This window comes from Ornithorhynchus anatinus, chromosome 5, assembly GCF_004115215.2.
Source record: "Ornithorhynchus anatinus isolate Pmale09 chromosome 5, mOrnAna1.pri.v4, whole genome shotgun sequence".
Classification (NCBI taxonomy): domain Eukaryota; kingdom Metazoa; phylum Chordata; class Mammalia; order Monotremata; family Ornithorhynchidae; genus Ornithorhynchus; species Ornithorhynchus anatinus.
Window position 1 is genome coordinate 55,309,888 of NC_041732.1, and position 18,200 is coordinate 55,328,087.

Sequence of the window (18,200 nt, forward strand, 5' to 3'; positions counted from 1 at the left end):
GCATCATTTAGCATTTAATTCTGATTTACCGTGTGGCCTAGAAAGTCTGAATGTCATTATTTTTCAAATTCATTTCTTCCAGAAAGGTGATTTCAGCCAAAGACTAATTCCCTAACGAAGCCTACCAGTAACACTTTAATATTTCACTGGCTAAATTGGCTGCCCATTTTCCACACCCACCAATCCAGAGAAATAGCTTGGTCTAGTGGATAAAGCATAGGCCTGGGAATCAGAAGGATCTGGGTTCTAATCCCGGCTCCACCAGGCACCGTGCTAAGCACCGGAGTAGATACCAGGTAATCGGGTTGGACACAGTCCCTGTCCCACATAAGGCTCCCAGTCTTCATCCCCATTTGACAGATGAGGTGACTGAAATCCCAGAGAAGTGAAGTGACTTGCCCAATGTCACACAGCAGGCATATAATAATAATAATGTTGGTATTCGTTAAGCGCTATGTGCAGAGCACTGTTCTAAGCGCTGGGGGATACAAGGTGATCAGGTTGTCCCACGTGGGGCTCACAGTTTTAGTCCCCATTTGACAGATGAGGTCACTGAGGCACAGAGAAGTGAAGCGACTTGCCCACAGTCACACAGCTGACAAGTGGCCGAGTCGGGATTTGAACCCACGACCTCTGACTCCCAAGCCCGGGCTCTTTCCACTGAGCCACGTGAGCAGGGATTAGAACCCAGATCTTTCTGGCTCCCAGACCCATGCTCTATCCACTGTGACTTTAAGGAAGTCACTTCACTGCTCTGGGCTCATGAGCTGAGGCCTCAGTTAGCTCATCTGTCAAATGGGGATTAAGACTGTGAGCCCCACGTGGGACAGGGACAGTGTCCAATCTTGCCTTTACTCCAGTGTTCACTACAGAACCTGGCACATAGTAAGCGCTTAAACATAAGCAAGTCCTTCTCGACACAGAGTAACCTATAAATTTCAGTAGTCACTTTAGAGACCTAAATGACAGTTCTTTATAATAATAATAATGTAGGTATTTGTTAAGCGCTTACTATGTGCCGAGCACTGTTCTAAGCGCTGGGATAGACACAGGGGAATCAGGTTGTCCCACGTGGGGCTCACAGTCTTAATCCCCATTTGACAGATGAGGTAACTGAGGCACCGAGAATAATAATAATAATAATAATAATGTTGGTATTTGTTAAGTGCTTACTATGTGCCGAGCACCGTTCTAAGCGCTGGGATAGACACAGGGGAATCAGGTTGTCCCACGTGGGGCTCACAGTCTTCATCCCCATTTTCCAGATGAGGTCACTGAGGCACCGAGAAGTTAAGTGACTTGCCCAAAGTCACACAGCTGACAAGTGGCCGAGTCGGGATTCGAAGCCACGACCTCCGACTCCAAAGCCCGTGCTCTTTCCACTGAGCCACGCTTTAAACCATTCAGAGTAAGCAGCCCAGCTCAGCCTATCCAGCTAATTTCCAAATCGACACCTCTAGCTGCCCTCATCTCTCTCCTCCGCAGTCTAATATTTCCTCCTGCCTTCAGGACATCTCTACTTCGATTTCCCTTCGACACCACAAACTTAACATGTTCAAAACAGAACACTTCATCTTCCCGTGACTTTCCCATCACCGCTGACAGCACCACCATCCTCCCCGTCCCATAAATCCATAACCTCGGCGTTATCCTTGACTCCTCTCTCTTGTTCAACCAGCGTGGCTCAGTGGAAAGAACCCGCGCGTGGGAGTCCGAGGTCATGGGTTCGAATCCCCGCTCTACCGCTCGTCCGCTGTGTGACTGTGGGCAAGTCACTTCACTTCTCTGGGCCTCAGTTATCTCATCTGTAAAATGGAGATGAAGACTGTGAGCCTCACGTGGGACAACCTGATGACCCTGTATGTACCCCAGCGCTTAGAACAGTGCTCGGCACGTAGTAAGCGCTTAACACATACCAACATTTATTTTATTTTTATTTATTTTCAATCCTTCGCTAAATCTGTTGGTGCAAGCTTCACAGCATCGCTGAAATCCACCTTTTCCTCTCCATCCAAACCGCTACCATGTTAATCCAAGCGTTTATTCCATCCCTCCTTGATTACTGGATCAGCCTCCTTGCTGACCTCCCTGCCTCCTGTTTCTCCCCACTCCAGTCCACACGTCACTCTGCTGCCTGGATCATTTTTTCTACAAAACCGTTCAGTCCGCGTTTCCCCACTCCAGAACCTCCAGTGGTTGCTCATCTACCTCCACCTCAAACAGAAACTCCTGACCATTGGCTAGTTGTTACTCAGTAGCATGTCAGTGCCCCCCGACACCATAAGGATCACTGGCCTGGGAGTCAGAGGACCTGTATTCTAATGCCGCTCTGCCACTCGTCTGCTGGGTGGCCTTCAGCAAGTTACTTAACTTCTCTGTGCCTCAGTTACTTCATCTGTAAAATGGGGATTCAGACTGTGAATCCCACGCGCAATTTCCACTAGACCACACTGCTTCTCGCTCTGCTGTATCCCCCTCTTGACTGTCAGCTCTTTTGAGGCTGGGAACGTGCCTACCAATTCTGTTATACTGCTCTCTCCCAAGGACCTGGTTCAGGGCTCTACACAAAGAACTCAATAAAGGCAATTGATCGATTTGCATCTCATTTCTTTTTTAAGAAAAATGGGATTTGTTAAGCAATTACTCTGTACCAGGCACTCGAGGAAGCACTGGGGCAAGATACAAAATAATCAGACTGGACACAATCCCTGTCCCACATAACACTCAGTCTTCATTCTCATTTTAAAGATAAGGTAACTGAGGTACAGAAAAGTTAAGTGACTTTCCCAAGGTCACACAGCAGACACGACAGAGGCACGATTAGAATCCAGGCCTTCTGACCTCCAGAGGCCTGTACCCTTTACACTCGGCTTCAACGCTTCTCTCAAGATCTCTTGAGAGCTATTATTCCTTGAATCCTACTCGATTAATTTCCTGTGCTGCGTTCTTTCCTTCAAACACAGCCTGCCTTAGCCCCTTACTAAGGGGTAAATTACTGCTCAGATCTTTCTACGGGAGAGCTGGGCCGGAATTTTTGAATCCCGAATGGAAAAATATGGAGGCTAACTCGTTAAAAATGAATAGGGTAATTCATTTATCTTTAATGAAGAAATCATGTCTTCCCAGTTAATCAGCTATCTCTGGAGAGGAGGAGTGTTTTAGGAACAGTACCACTATCCTCCCTATTTCACCAGTCTGTAACCTTGGCATTGGCCGCGGCTCATAGCTCATTCATTCATTCGATGGTATTTATTGAGCGCTTACTGTGCGCAGAGCACTGTTCTTAGCATTTGGGAAAGCACAATACCACAATAAACAGTGACATTCCCTGCCCACAGTGGTGAGCTTAGAGTGGGGAAGGAAACAGACACAGACATCAAAACAAATAAATAAAATTACAGATATATGTATATCTATACATGTGTACATACACATCTCATTCAACCCACATATTCAATCTGTCACCAAAACTGGTCAGTTCTCTCTGCACAACATTGCTAAAATCTGCCCTTTCCTCGCCACCCAAACTGCTACCACGCTGATCCAAGCACTTATCCTATTTCTATTTATTGCTATTTATTGTCTGTCCGTCTCCCCCGATTAGACTGTAAGCCCATCAAAGGGCGGGGACTGCCTCTGTTACCCATTTGTCCATTCCAAGCGCTTAGTACAGTGCTCTGCACATAGTAAGTGCTCAATAAATACTATTGAATGAATGAAAGATAAGGAAAGGGTCTGGGGCTTAGTCTGGGAAGCCCTCTTAGAGGAGATGTGCCTTCAATAAGGCTTTGGGGGGGGGGGGGGAAAGAGTAATTTTCAGTCGAAATTGAAGTGGGCAGGCAGTAGAACTCCTCTAACCTGCTTTGTAGGACCAGAAGCTGAAGAGCAGTCTTTTTTGACAGAGAGCAGGTGGGAGGAGAGGATAAAAGGGTTAAAGCTTCCAGGATTCAGGTTTCGGGGGTGAAGGGGTGGGATGAGTTAGCAGGAAGCGCTTCACCCTACTGGACTCAAAGTCGTGTCAGGCCATGAAGACTGAGAGGAGGCGAGGCATGAAATCAACTCTTCCCCCCCTTCAAGGCCTTGTTTGGGGCACAGCACAACAAAAGGTAGGTCTTCATTCTCACACACAGGTCAGGGTGACTCAGAGTGCAGAGTCAAGGTGGGGTGGGGGAAGGAGGGGGAAGAGAAATGAGACTGCCCCTCCTTGTAAGCTCTGTCATATTATCCCCCATTTTGCAGGTCAGGAAACTGAGGTATGGAGAGAGTAAGAGATTCGTTCAGAGTCACACATATTAGATGAGTACAGAGATCTCGGATTCTAATCCCAGCTCAGCCACTTGTCTGTGTGACCTTGGGCAAGTCACTTCACTTCTTTGGGCCTCAGTTCCTGCATCTGTAAAATGGGGATTGAGACTGTGAGCCTCATGAGGGACAGGGACTGTGTCTAATCTGATTAAATATTCCGCTTTGACTACTACAGTCCAGCCTGCACACTTTACTGCTCTAGGGCCAGCTTATTGTGCTCTGATTTCATCTAACTCACCACCGATCTCTTTTCCACGTCCTCTCCTTAGCCTGGAGCTCCCTCCCCCATAATACATTTGGCCCTCCTCCTTGGCTGCACTAAAGGAGATAAACAGCGTGGCTCAGTGGAAAGAGCACGGGCTTGGGAGTCTGTTTGAATCCCGGTTCTTCCACTTGTCAGCTGGGTGACTGTGGGCAAGTCACTTAATAATAATAATAATAATAATAATAATAATAATGTTGGTATTTGTTAAGCGCTTACTATGTGCAGAGCACTGTTCTAAGAGCTGGGGTAGACACAGGGTAATCGGACTGTCCCACATGGGGCTCACAATGAATCCCCATTTTACAGATGAGGTAACTGAGGCACAGAGAAGTTAAGTGACTTGCCCAAGGTCACACAGCTGATATGTGGCAGAGCCGGGATACTTCTCTGGGCCTCAGTTCTGTAAAATGGTGATGAAGACTGTGAGCCTCATGTGGGACAACCTGACTACCCTGTATCTACCCCAGCGCTTAGAATAGCGCTCTGCACATAGTAAGTGCTTAAAAAAACCCAACATTATTATTATTATTCTTATTACCAGGTGCCAGAATCAGGAACGGGAGGGAGTCACATTTTGGTATAAGCCAATCTGGCTGGGCCTCATCAGGGAGATCCAAAGTTTTCAGACCACCACCCTGTGTTGCCATGGCCTGTGCTCCAGAAACCCAGGCCCAACCAGGGATGGGGGGAACAGAACCCCCTTCCAACCTTCTAACTTCTTACTTCCGACCTTCGTATTTTCCACGTCCCAGTCTGCAGCAAACCCCCAAACCTTCCCTTCCCCTTCTCTCACTCCTCGACTCCACTGACCTCCTGCTCCACACGACCTAGCCCACTCACCAATTTAGACACATACATACATACATACCTGGACATACCTAATAGAGAAGCAGCGTGACTTAGTGGAAAGAGCCTGGGCTTGGAGCCAGAGGTCATGGGTTCCAATCCCAGCTCTGCCACTTGTCAGCTGTGTGACACTGGGCAAGTCACTTAAATTCTCTGTGCCTCAATTACCTCATCTGTAAAAAGGGGATTAAGATTGTGAGCCCCACTTTGGACAACCTGGTAACCCTGAATCTACCCCAGGGCTTAGAACAGTGCTTGGCACATCGTAAGCATTTATCAAATACTGTCATTATTATACTCCACCCTCATCATCTCTAGTCATGGTACAATGTCTACCCTCACCAACTCTGAAATCCCTCTATCTGACCATAGACTCCTCACCTGCCTTCTCTCCCACACACCTCTTCCCCGCAAATCTGTGCTGTTGTCTCACAGAGACCTCCGATCATTTGACCCCATCCAATTTTCTCAACTCACTGTGCCCCATTTAGCCCCCGTACCCAAACAACCTTCCCTTGATGACCAAATGAGTGCTCTTAACACTACCCTCTCTTCCTAATTCAACTCATTCGCTCCCCTATCCCTTCGTGGATCTTGTACAGCTTTGGATCACCTCAACCCACCTCAACCCACAGCCCTGGATCACCTCCACAGTCTGCTTCCTTCGCTTCTGCAAGCGAGCTGCAGAGCGCTGCTGGTGGAAATCCAGATATCAGGCTGATCTCGCCCATCTCAAGTTCATCCTTGTGTACTTCAACTCTACCCTCTCCTCCACCTGGCATAATTATTTCTCCAACTTTACTGATTCCCATGACCACTGTCCTGGGTAGTTGTTCCACATGCTTAACTCCCTCCTCAAACCCCCTGTTCTCCTCCCCCTGATCTCTTGCTCCTAGTGTCTTGGCCATGTATTTATTGAGAAAATTGAAACCATTAGGCGTGATGTCCCTAAAATCTCCCCTGCTCCTCTAGTTCCCTCCCTCCTCCTGCCCCCTTTCCAACTCTCCCATCTTTCCCAGAAGTAACTAAAGAGGAGATCTCCTGTCTTCTCTCAAAATCCACCCTCTCCACCTGTGCCTTTGACCCCATCCCTTTGTACCTAATCGAAGCACTTGCTCCCTCCCTTCTTCCCTCCCTGACTATTTTCAATTGTTCACTCTTCAGTGTCTTTTCCCCAACTGCTTCCAAACAGGCTTGTCTCTCGTATCATAAAAAAAGCCCTCACTTGATTCCATGGCTCCCACCAGTTATCGCCCCATCTCCCTCCTACGATTCTTCTCCATACTCCTTAAGCGAGTTGTCTTTACTTGCTATGTTCCTCTCCTTCAATTTTCTCCCGACCCCCTATAATCTGGCTTCCGCCCCCCTTCACTCCACAGAAACCATCCTCTTAAAGGTCACAAATGATCTTGCTAAATCAAACAGCCTCTATTCCATCCTAATCCTCTTCGACCTCTCAGCTGCCTTTGACACTCTCGACCACCCCCTTCTGGAAACATTATCCAGCTTTGGCTTCGCTGTCACTGTCCTCTCCTGGTTCTCCTCTTGACACTCTGGCCTCTCAGTCTCTTTCACGGGCTTCTCCTCTGCCTCCCACCCCCTAGCTGTGGGTGTCCCTGAAGGTTCAGGTCTGGGCCCCCTCTATTTTCCATCGACACCCACTCCCTTGTAGAACTCATCCACTCCCAAGGATCTATCTACCATTTCTATGTGGATGATTCTCAAATTCGCTTCTCGAGCCCTGACCTCTTTCCTTCCCTGCAGTCTTACATTTCCTCCTGCCTTCAGGACATCTCTTAGTACAGTGCTCTGCACACAGTAAACACTCAGTAAATACCATTGAATGAATGTCCTGCTGATACCTCAAATTTAACATGCCCAAAACAGAACTCCTTACCTTCGCCCCCATTCCTGTCCTCCCCTTGACTTTTCCTTCCACTGTAAATAGCACCAGCATCCCTCCTGTCTCACAAGCCCGTAACCTCGATATTATCTCTGACTCAGCTCTCTCATTCAACCCACATATTCAATCTGTCACCAAATCCTATCAGTTCAACCTTCATTCACAATGCTAAAATCTGCCCTTTCCTCTCCATCCAAACTGCTAGCAAGTTAATCCAAGCATTTATCCTACCCTGTCTTGATTACTACCCCAGCCTCCTTGCTCATCTCCCTGCCTTCTGTCTCTCCCTACTCCAGTCCATTCAGCACTCTGCTGCCGGATCATTTTTCTACAAAAGTGTTCAGTCCATGTTTCACCACTCCTCAGAAAAACCTCCAGTGGTTGTCCATCCACCTCCACATCCAGCAGAAACTCCTGACCATCAGCTTTAAAGCACCTTGCCCCCTCCTACCTTACCTCACTGCTTTCCTACTACAACCCAGCCCACACACTTCACTCCTCTGATTGTCAATTTACTTGCTGTACCTCCATCTTATCCATTTCGCTGCCAACTTCTCGTCCTCATTCTGCCTCAGGCTTGGAATGACCTCCTTCTTCAGATCTGACAGATAATCACTCCCCCTAACTTCAAAGCCTTATTGAAGGCCCATTTCCTCCAAGAGGCCTTCCCTGACTAAACCCTCCTTTCCACACCACCCTTGTATTTGGATTTGCACCCTTTATTCACCCCTCCCTCAGCCCCATAACACTTCTGTAAGTATCCATAATTTATTTATAATATTAATGTCTGTCTCCCCCTCCAGACTGGAAAACTCATTTTGGTCAGGGAACATGCCTTCCAACTCTATTGTACTCTCCCAAGCACTTAGTACAGTGCTTTGCACAGAGTGAACACTCAAGACATACGACTGGTCGATCGATTCCCCACCCAGAACATATAGACCTACAAACACAGGGAGAGAAACACCGAGGGAAAGAACATACGTAGAGTTACCCGCAAGCACATATTACAGCAGATGGGGAAAGACAGATTCACATTTGAAGACAGATGGGCTCACTCTAACAAGCATACACATCGACAACAATATTTAGGCTCTAATATGTAAGAAAACTCAGAACACAAGAAGGAGAGAGGCACACATGGGGACAGAAGGTAGACAGAGCACAATAGGAGTACAGGAGCACTATATATAGGATAATAGGAGTACGTCTCTAGTGTAAAGGAGTAGATGAGCACTGGATGTAGACATATAGGGGTACTTCTCTAGAGTAAAGGAATAGAAGAGTAAAATGGAGAACAGGAACCAGAATGAGAAGATAATGTCACCCACCTAATCTGGATGAAGAATAAATATTTTTTGAAAGAAAAGTTGCCACAAAGGTCCTAGTATTTGACATTACATTTTGAAAGCAATAATGGCTGCTTAAATTGAGAAGTAGAGGGTGGGCCTGGAAGTCCAAGGCCCTGGATTCTAATTCTGGCTCTGCCACTTACCTGCTGAGTGATCTTGGGCAAGTCAGTTAACTTCTCTGTGCTTCAGTCTCGTCATTTGAAAATGTGGATTTAGTAATGATAATAATAGTATTTAAGTGCCTACTATGTGCCAAGCAGTGGGGTAGACACAAGGTAATCAGGTTGTCCCACGTGGGGCCCACAGTCTTAATCCCCATTTTACATTTGAGGTAACTGAGGCACAGAGAAGTTAAGTGGCTTGCCCAAGGTCACAGAGCAAAGTGGCAGAGCGGGATTGGAACCCACAATCTCTAACTCCCAAGCCCGTGTTCTTTCCACCAAGCCACACTTGTTCTCCCTCCTAATTAGACTGCGAGCCCCATGTGGCACAAGGACAGTGTCTGACCTGATTATCTTGTAATTATCACAGTGCTTAGTGTTGTGCTTGGCATAGAGTATTTAACAAATACTACAATTATTAATATTTGTGATTTTCCTATATTTTCCAATTTGATTGCTATCTGTATATTGGAGAAGATGCTCCAGTATATTCATTAAAATTTTAAATTTATGAAACGATGTCTTAGCACAACATTTTTACTTATTAATAATAATAATGGCATTTATTAAGCCAAGAAGACTGAAATAGTTGACAATTTTTCTCTCCTGGGATCGATAATCAATAATAAAGGAACTGGTAGCCAAGAAATGTGAAAAAGATTAACGTTTGGAAGACTTACTATGAAGAGCCTGGAAAAAGTCATGAAATGTGCTGATGTAACAATTGCCACAAAAGTACAAATTGCTAACTCTAGGGTGTTTCCAGTGGCAATGCATGGATCTAAAAGCTGGACAGTGAAAAAACAGGATAGGAAGAACATCGATTCTTTTGAAATGTGGGGTTGGAGTAGTCTCTTGCGAATTCCGTAGACTGCCCGAAAAACAAACAAATGGATTTTGGAGCAAATTAAACCAAAGTGGTCTTTGGAAGGCCAAATGACTCGACTTAGATTAGCATATTTTGGACACATAACCAGGAGGACTACTTCTCTGGAGAAGACACTAATGTTAGGAAAAATCCAGGGAAAACGTGGAAGAGGCAGATGGGCAGTTAGATGGATAGAGACCATACCAACGATAACAGAAGAACCATTAGAAAGGTTGCGGATTATGGCAGAGGACAGGACGTTCTGGAGAAAGTATATCCATGGAATCTCTATGAATCAGAAATGACTCGACGGCACTTAATAATAATAATAATAATAATAACATGTCAAGCACTGTTCTAAGCACTGGGGTAGATTCAAGTTAATCAGGTGGAACACAGTCACTGTCCCACATGGGGTTCACAGTTTAAATGGGAAGGAGAATAGGTATTTCATCTCCATTTTTCAGTTGAGGAAACTGAGGCACAGAGAAGTTAAGTGACTTGCCCAAGTTCACAGAGCAGGCAAGAGGCAAAGCCATCATTAGAACCCAGATCCTCTAGGTCTCTAGGCTTGTGCTTTATCTACCAGGCCATGCTGCTTCTCCCCAGCTCATGGGGATGGGGAGACTGACCAAAAGTCATCTCTGAAGTCTCAGTGCCCCTGCTGAACAATCTACACATACAAGGAAGGCCGTTTACTGGCCAATGGAAAGATAACACACTTAGACTGTAAACTCACTGGGGGCAGGGAATGTGTCTGTTTATTGTTGTATCATACTCTCCCAAATGCTTAGTACAGTGCTCCACCCACAGTAAATGCTCAATAAATGCAATGAATGAATGAATGAATTAACAGGTCTATACAGAAGCAGCATGGCATACTGAATAGAACATGAGTCTGTGAGTCAGAGGGTCACTAGTTCTAATCCTGGCTCAGCCATTTGTCTGCTGTGCGACCTTGGGCAAGTCACTTCACTTCTCTGGGCCTCAGTTCTCTCATCTGTAAAATGGGGATTGAGACTGTGAGCCCCATGTGGGACAGGGACTGTGTCCAATCCAATTTGCTCACATCCACCCAGCACGTAATACAGTGCCTGGCAAACAGTAAGCGCTTAACAAATACCGTAATTATTATTATGATTATTACTATTATAATATCAGAAGACTATGTGAGCAATCCTCTGACAATCCTATAGAAATGCCCGGGCAATCAGGCAAACAGATCTTGAATGGGGGGGATAAAATCACTCTCATAAAGTGGATGGGAAAAGCGATAAAGATGAACACTTGCTGGGGCTATGGAGCCAGGAGAAGGAAGATGAGTGGCGGCTTGGTGAATCTGTCTGACTGTTTTTTCATCTCTACGGGCTCTGGTGCTATTTAGAGGGGAAAATCGCTGGATGGTTTCACAGGAAGCCTGCAGACTCTGCCTTCCTCCCACTGACAGCAGAATGAAGAACTGCCAACATGGGAAAGGCCTAATAGCATCAGTGCCTGGCAAAACTTCTGACGGCACCCTCCCGATTCTGCTAATAGCATTCCTTGATTCAACTTTCGTCATGCAGAAAACTGCTGGAGGGAAGAAATAATCATCGTAGTTCCAGAAGATGCCACAAAAAGAAAAAACAAAAGGGATGTTCTTTCTTAGGAGCTTCGGGAAAAAGCCAGATCATTAGCACTAATTACTAGACTATAGTTATGGACTGTCAGAATTATCAGGCCTGCCACAGTACACAAATAACTAAATTTAATCCAAACAGACCTTGCTACTTCTCTAGGATACAGATGGGCTAATGGGCTCCATTTCCAGGTAATTTAGAAGACAAGGAATCCTGAGGGGTGTAAAAAGTGGGAGAGAGTGTGGCCAATTGGATAGAGCACAGTCCGGGAATCAGTAGGACCTGGGTTTTAATCCCAGCTCCACCATTTTTCTGCTGTGTGACCTTGAGCAAGTTACTCTTCTCTGTGCCTCAATTCCCTCATCTGCAAAATGTATCTGTTTCCTTCCTACTTCATAATGATGGTATTTGTTAAGTGCTTACTATGTGCCAAGCACTGTTCTAAGTACTGGGGCAGATACAAGGTAATCAGGTTGTCCAAAATGGGGCTCACAATCTTAAACCTCATTTTACAAAACTAAGGCAAAGAGAAGTTAAGTGACTTGCCCAAAGTCACACAGCTGACAAGTGGCAGAGCAGTGTTAAGAACCCACGACCTCTGACTCCCAAGCCCGGGCTTTTTCCTCTAAGCCACATTGCTTCTCTAACTTAGACTGTGAGACCTTATCAGGTTACTTGACTTTTCTGTGTCTCAGTTACCTCATCTGTAAAATGGGGATTAAGACTGTGAGCCCCTTGTGGGACAACCTGATGACCTTGTATCTCCTCCAGCACTTAGAAAAGTGCTTGGCACAGAGTAAGCGCTTAACAAATACCATTATTATTGTTATTATTATCTACCCCAGTGCTTAGAACAGTGCTTGATACACTGTAAGCACTTAAATACCATCATCATCGTTATTATTATTAGATAAGGGAGAGTTTTGAAATGAGAAGGGAGGTTTAAAGCTATCTAAAAAAAGGGCAGAGATTTTGGGAAAGAGGAAAATGTCCTTCAAAGGAATTTTGCACTGTTGAGTTCTTCTGAGAAAAAAAGCATTCTCTCCCAAGGAAGGGAAAAACTTCCACATAGATATAAGAAGACAGGGTCAAGTTGTTGGGGCTTTTGTGGTCGCCAGCAGATGAAGGGAGAAGAGAAAACAAAGGAGCCCAAAATGATCCTGGGATATTGGAAAGAGAGGGGCTAACCAGAGTCTCAGAGACTGTAAATCCACATCTTTTTTATGGTATTTGTTAAGTACTTACTATGTGCTAAGTGCTGTTCTAAGCACTGGGATAGATACAGTTGATCAGGTTTGACACCATCCCTGCCTCACAAGGACTCACAGTCTAAGTCATGGGGGGAGGATTTAATCCCCATTTTACAGAGGAGGAAACTGAGGCACAAAGAAGTGAACTGACTTGCCCAAGATCACATAATAGGCAAGGGGTGAACCCGGGATTAGAATCCAGGTCCTGTTTCTCCCAGGCCTGTGCTTTTTCCACTAGACCGTGCTGCTTCCCTACCACTTCTGTTGTACTCTCCCAAGCACTTAGTACAGTGTCCTGCAACACAGTAAGTGTTCAGCAAATACCATTGATTAATTGGGTTAAAGGTCTTGCAAAATGGAAGATGACCAGAGACCTGATTTGCCAGCTCTCTGCTGATCAGAATGCATATTCCTCCACAGATAATCCACCAAGAAAATGATGGAGAATGGACTGAACAGAAAAATTAAACAAATAACTGACTGAACTCATTCCCTTTACACAATCCAACTGGTCAAGTTGTCTTGAGACATTTTCAGTTGCTTTTAGTAAACTCTTTGTGAGCACGGAATGTGTCTACATCTCTGGTTTTTAGAGCTTTCGGAGGTTTTTTGGTTGGTTTTTATAGTATTTGTAAAGTGCTTCCTATGTGTTCTAAGCACTAGGGTAGATACAAGTTAATAATAATGTTGGTATTTGTTAAGCGCTTACTATGTGCAGAGCACTGTTCTAAGCGCCGGGGTAGATATAGGGTAATCAGGTTGTCCCATGTGAGGCTCACAGTTAATCCCCATTTTACAGATGAGGTAACTGAGGCACAGAGAAGTTAAGTGACTTGCCCACAGTCACACAGCTGACAAGTGACAGAGCCAGGATTCGAACCCATGACCTCTGAATCCCAAGCCTGGGCTCTTTCCACTGAGCCATGCTGCTTCTCTAATCTGGGTTGGACACAGTCTCTGTCTCACATGAGGCTCACAACCTAAGTAAGAGAGAGAGCAGAACTGAATCCTCATTTTTACAACTGTGGGAACTGAGGCAAAGAGAAATTAAATGATTTGCCCAAGGTCACACAGCAAGCAAGTGGCGGAGCTGGGACTAGAATCCAGGTCCTCCCTCATTTCCTCTTCTCCCACTTCCTTCTGCATCACCCTGGCACCTGGATTTGTACCCTTTATTCATTCCTTCATTCAATCATATTTATTGAGCACTTATTGAGTACAGAGCACCATACTAAGTGCATAGGAGAGTACAATATAACAAAAGAAGACAAATTCCCTGCCCACAGAGAGCTTACGGTCTAGAGGGGGAGACAGGTATTAATATAAATAAATTACACATATGTACATAAGTGCTGTGATGCTGGGAAGGGTAATGAATAAAGGGAGTGAGTCAGGGTGACTCAGAAGGGAGTGGGAGAAGAGGAAAGGGGGCTTAATCTGGGAAGGCCTCTTGGAGGAGATGTGGCTTCAATAAGGTTTTGAATGGGGGGAGACTAATCATCTGTCAGATTTGAGGAGGGAGGGCGTTCCAGGATAGAGGGAGGACTTGGGCAAGGGATTGGTGGTGAGATATAAGAGATGATATAAGAGATCAAGGTACAGCAAGAAGATTAGCATTAGAGGAGCGAACTGTGCAGGCTGGGTTGTAGTAGGAGAGTAGCCAGGTGAGGCATGAGGGGGCAAGGTGATTGACTCCTTTAAAGCCAATGGTGAGGAGTTTTTGTTTGATGCGGAGGAGAATGGGCAACCACTGGAGATTCTTGAGGAGTGGCGAAACATATCCTGAATGTCTTTGTAGAGAAATAAACCAGGCAGCAGAGTGAAGTATGGACTGGAGTTAGGAGAGACAGGAGGCTGATAGAGTAATCAAAGAGGGAGAGGCTAAGTGATTTCATTAATGTGGTAGCAGTTTGGATGAGAGGAAAGGGTGGATTTTAGCAATGTGAAGGTGGAACCGATAGCTTTTAGTGATGGATTGAATATGTGGGTTGAATGAGAGAAAGGCATTTAGACTCTGAGCCCGTTATTGGGCAGGGATTGTCTCTATCTGTTGCTGAATTGTACATTCCAAGCGCGTAGGACAGTGCTCTGCACATAGTAAGCGCTCAGTAAATATGATTGAATGAAAGGAGTCTTCTCAAGGTTATAGGTTTGTGAGACAGGATGTATGGTGATGCCTACATCACCATCCAGTGACAGGAAAGTCAGGACAGAGTTTGGGAGGGAGGATAAGAAGTTCTGTTTTGGACATGTTAAGCTTCACATGAGGAGAGGACATCCACGTAGAGATGTCTTGAAAGCAGGAGGAAATGCGAGACTGCAGAGAGGGAGAGAGATGAGGGCTGGAGATGTAGATTTGGGTGTCATCTAGATAGAGGTAGTAGTTGAAGCCATGGGGGCAAACGAATTCTCAAAAGAGAGCAGTTGAAGATGGAGAATAGAAGGGGACCCCCACTTCTCCCCCTTTGGCCCCACAACACTGGACTGTAAGCTCACTGTGGGTAGGGAAAATGTCTACCAACTCTGGTTTATTGTCCTTTCCCAAATGCTCAGTAGAGTGTTCTGTATGCAATAAGCATTCAATAAAGATCATCATCTGATCAATCTAACATAACAACGATGGTATTTGCCAAGCACTTAGTATGTGCCAGACACTACTAAGTCCTGTGCTTTTTCTACAAGGCTATGCTGCCTCTCTGTTGTGTATCATACTCCATTCCTGTTGTACTGTACTCTCTGAAGTACTTAGTACAGTGCTCTGCCCATAGTAAATGCTCAGTAAACACCACCGATTGATTGAATGCCTGAATCAGGTAGCAGGCTAAATGTTATCTTTGATTATTCTCTCTAAATTTCGACAGCAGAGCTCTCCTACTTCTTCACCCCCACCTGAACCAGCAATGGGAATAAAAGACTTCCTGCACACCCCACCCCCTCCGCCCACTGCTCTGCCTCATGCTCCAGAATCTCAGCTCTTCACTCTACAGCTTCCCATCCCATCCCGTTCCTTTCAAATGCAGCAAAGGAGGAGGGATAAGTGGGAGCAGCAGGGCAATCATCATAATATTCATTCATTCATTCAATCATATTTATTGGGTGCTTACTGTGTGCAGAGCACTGTAGTAAGTGCTCAAGAGAGTACAATACAACAGTAAACAGACACGTTCCCTGCCCACAGTGAACTCACATGCATTGTAAAAGATTTATTTATATGAATGACTGTCTGCCCCTCTACACTGTAAGCGCACTGTGGGCAAGGAACATGTCTACCACCTCTGTAATGTACTCTCCCTAGCGCTTAATACAGTGCTCTACACACAGTAAGCGCTCAAGAAATACAATTCACTGATTGACTGATAACTCGCAGAGGTCACTGTCCCACCTCTGGCCATTCCTACCAACCTCATATAGATGCACACAGTAAGCGCTCAACAAATACAATCGATTGACAAATAGTCAGACATTAACCCAGCTGCATAAAGCTTTTCAAAACACCCCCCCTAATCAGTGTAGGGGTTAGAAACAATCTCCTCCCACCTTGCAAGCCAGCAAAGCCATACTTCTAATAATAACAACCGTGGTATTTGTTAAACGTTTACTGTGGTCCAAGTGATGGGGAGGGAGCAGAAAGGGTTAAGATGCAGGGATTTTGGAGCAGAGGGAGTGGAAGATTTATGGCAGGCAAAATAAGATAAGGGAGTTAGGGTGGGAAGGGAAACAAAGGTATTTATGGCGGTGGAAAGATTGAATAAAGTGGAAACATATAACAGATGCCTACTGAGGAATGAGAAGCAGCGTGGTTCAGTGGAAAGACCACGGGCTTCGGAGTCAGAGGTCATGGGTTCAAATCCCAGCTCGGCCACTTGTCAGCTGTGTGACTTTGGGCAAGTCACTTAACTTCTCGGTGCCTCAGTTACCTCATCTGTAAAATGGGGATTAAGACTGTGAGCCCCACGTGGGACAACCTGATTCCCGTGTCTACCCCACCGCTTAGAACAGTGCTCGGCACATAGTAAGCGCTTAACAAATACCAACATTATTATTATTACTATTAAAAATAATAACTGTGGTATTTGTTAAGCGCTTACTATGTGCCAGGCACTGTACTAAGTGCTGGGGTGAATACAAGCAAATCAGGATGGACTTAGTCCCTGTCCTTGACAGGGCTCAAAGTTCTTAATCCAATTTTACAGGTGAGGTAACTGAGGCCCAGAGAAGTGAAGTGACTTAACCAAGATCACACAGCAGACAAGTGGCAGAGCTGGGATTAGTCCTTCTGACTCCCAGGCCCCGGCTCTATCCCCTAGGCCACGCTGCTTTCTCTGGTTATGAGTGGTTTTATGCGAACAAGTAATAAAGTAGAGAGGAACACTCAGAACTCCACCAACACTTCATGACCTCAACTGGACACAGACTATGGCCCAACATGGAGGAACTGGAGAGGAGGAGAAGTGGGAGTCAGGATGATGGTGAAGGGGCCAATGAGGATCAGGTGGGGCCAAGTAGGGCTGAAAAGGTTTGAGGGGAAAAAACAAACAAAAGTCAGAGGTCATTTTTTGTCTGTGGTATGTGTTTAAGCACTTACTATGCATCAGGCACAGTCCAGGTCCCACATGGGGCTCACAGTTTTAATCCCCATATTAGAGATGAGGTAACTGAGGAACAGGGAAGGGAAGTGACTTGCCCAAGGTCACACAGCAGACAAATGGTGGAGCTGGGATTGGAGCCCATGACCGTCTGATTCCCAGGCCTGTGTTCTATCCACTACGCCATGCTACTTTGGGTCGACATAGTTACTGTCGCATAGGAGGGAGAACAAGTATTTAATCCCCATTCTATAGTTGAGGAAACCGTTTTTTGTATGTTTTTAAATGGAATTTTTTAAGTGCTTACTATGTGCCAGACACTGTACTAAGTGTTATGTTAAATACAGGCTAATCAGGTTGAAAACAGTCCATATCCCACATGGGGCTTCACAATCCCCTTTTACAGATAAAGGAACTGAGTCATAGAGAAGTGAAGTGACTTGTCCAAGGTCACACAGCTGACAGGTGGTGGAGCTGGGATTAGAATACAAGACATTCTGACTTCCACGCCCATGCTCTAAGCACTAGGAACACTGTTGTGAAGTTAAGTCACTTTCCCAAGGTCACGCAGCAGACAAATGGGGATTAAGACTATGAGTCCCAGTCCAACCTAACTAGCTTGTCTCTGCCCCATGTTTGGAACAGTGCTGGGCACATAGTTAATGCTTAACAAATTCCATCATCATCAAGTGGCAGGGCCAGAATTAGAAGCCCGGTCCTCTAATTCCCATGCTTGGGCTCCTTCCACTAGGCTACACTGCTTCTGTGGTTTTATAGCTGCCTATTGCCTCATAGAAGGGAGAACTGGACCCATTTTTATTCTTCATTTTTCTGGATGTCTCATTTTCTCTATTGACTGAGGCACTTCATTCAAATAATATACCAATAGAAATATTAATTTAAAAAATTTAATTATCTAATAAACACCTTAATATAAATGTTGACATATGTCTGTCTCCCCCTCTAGACTGTGAACTCACTATGGGCAGGGAATGTGTTTACCAACTCTGTTATACAGCACTCTCTCAAGCACTTAGTACAATAA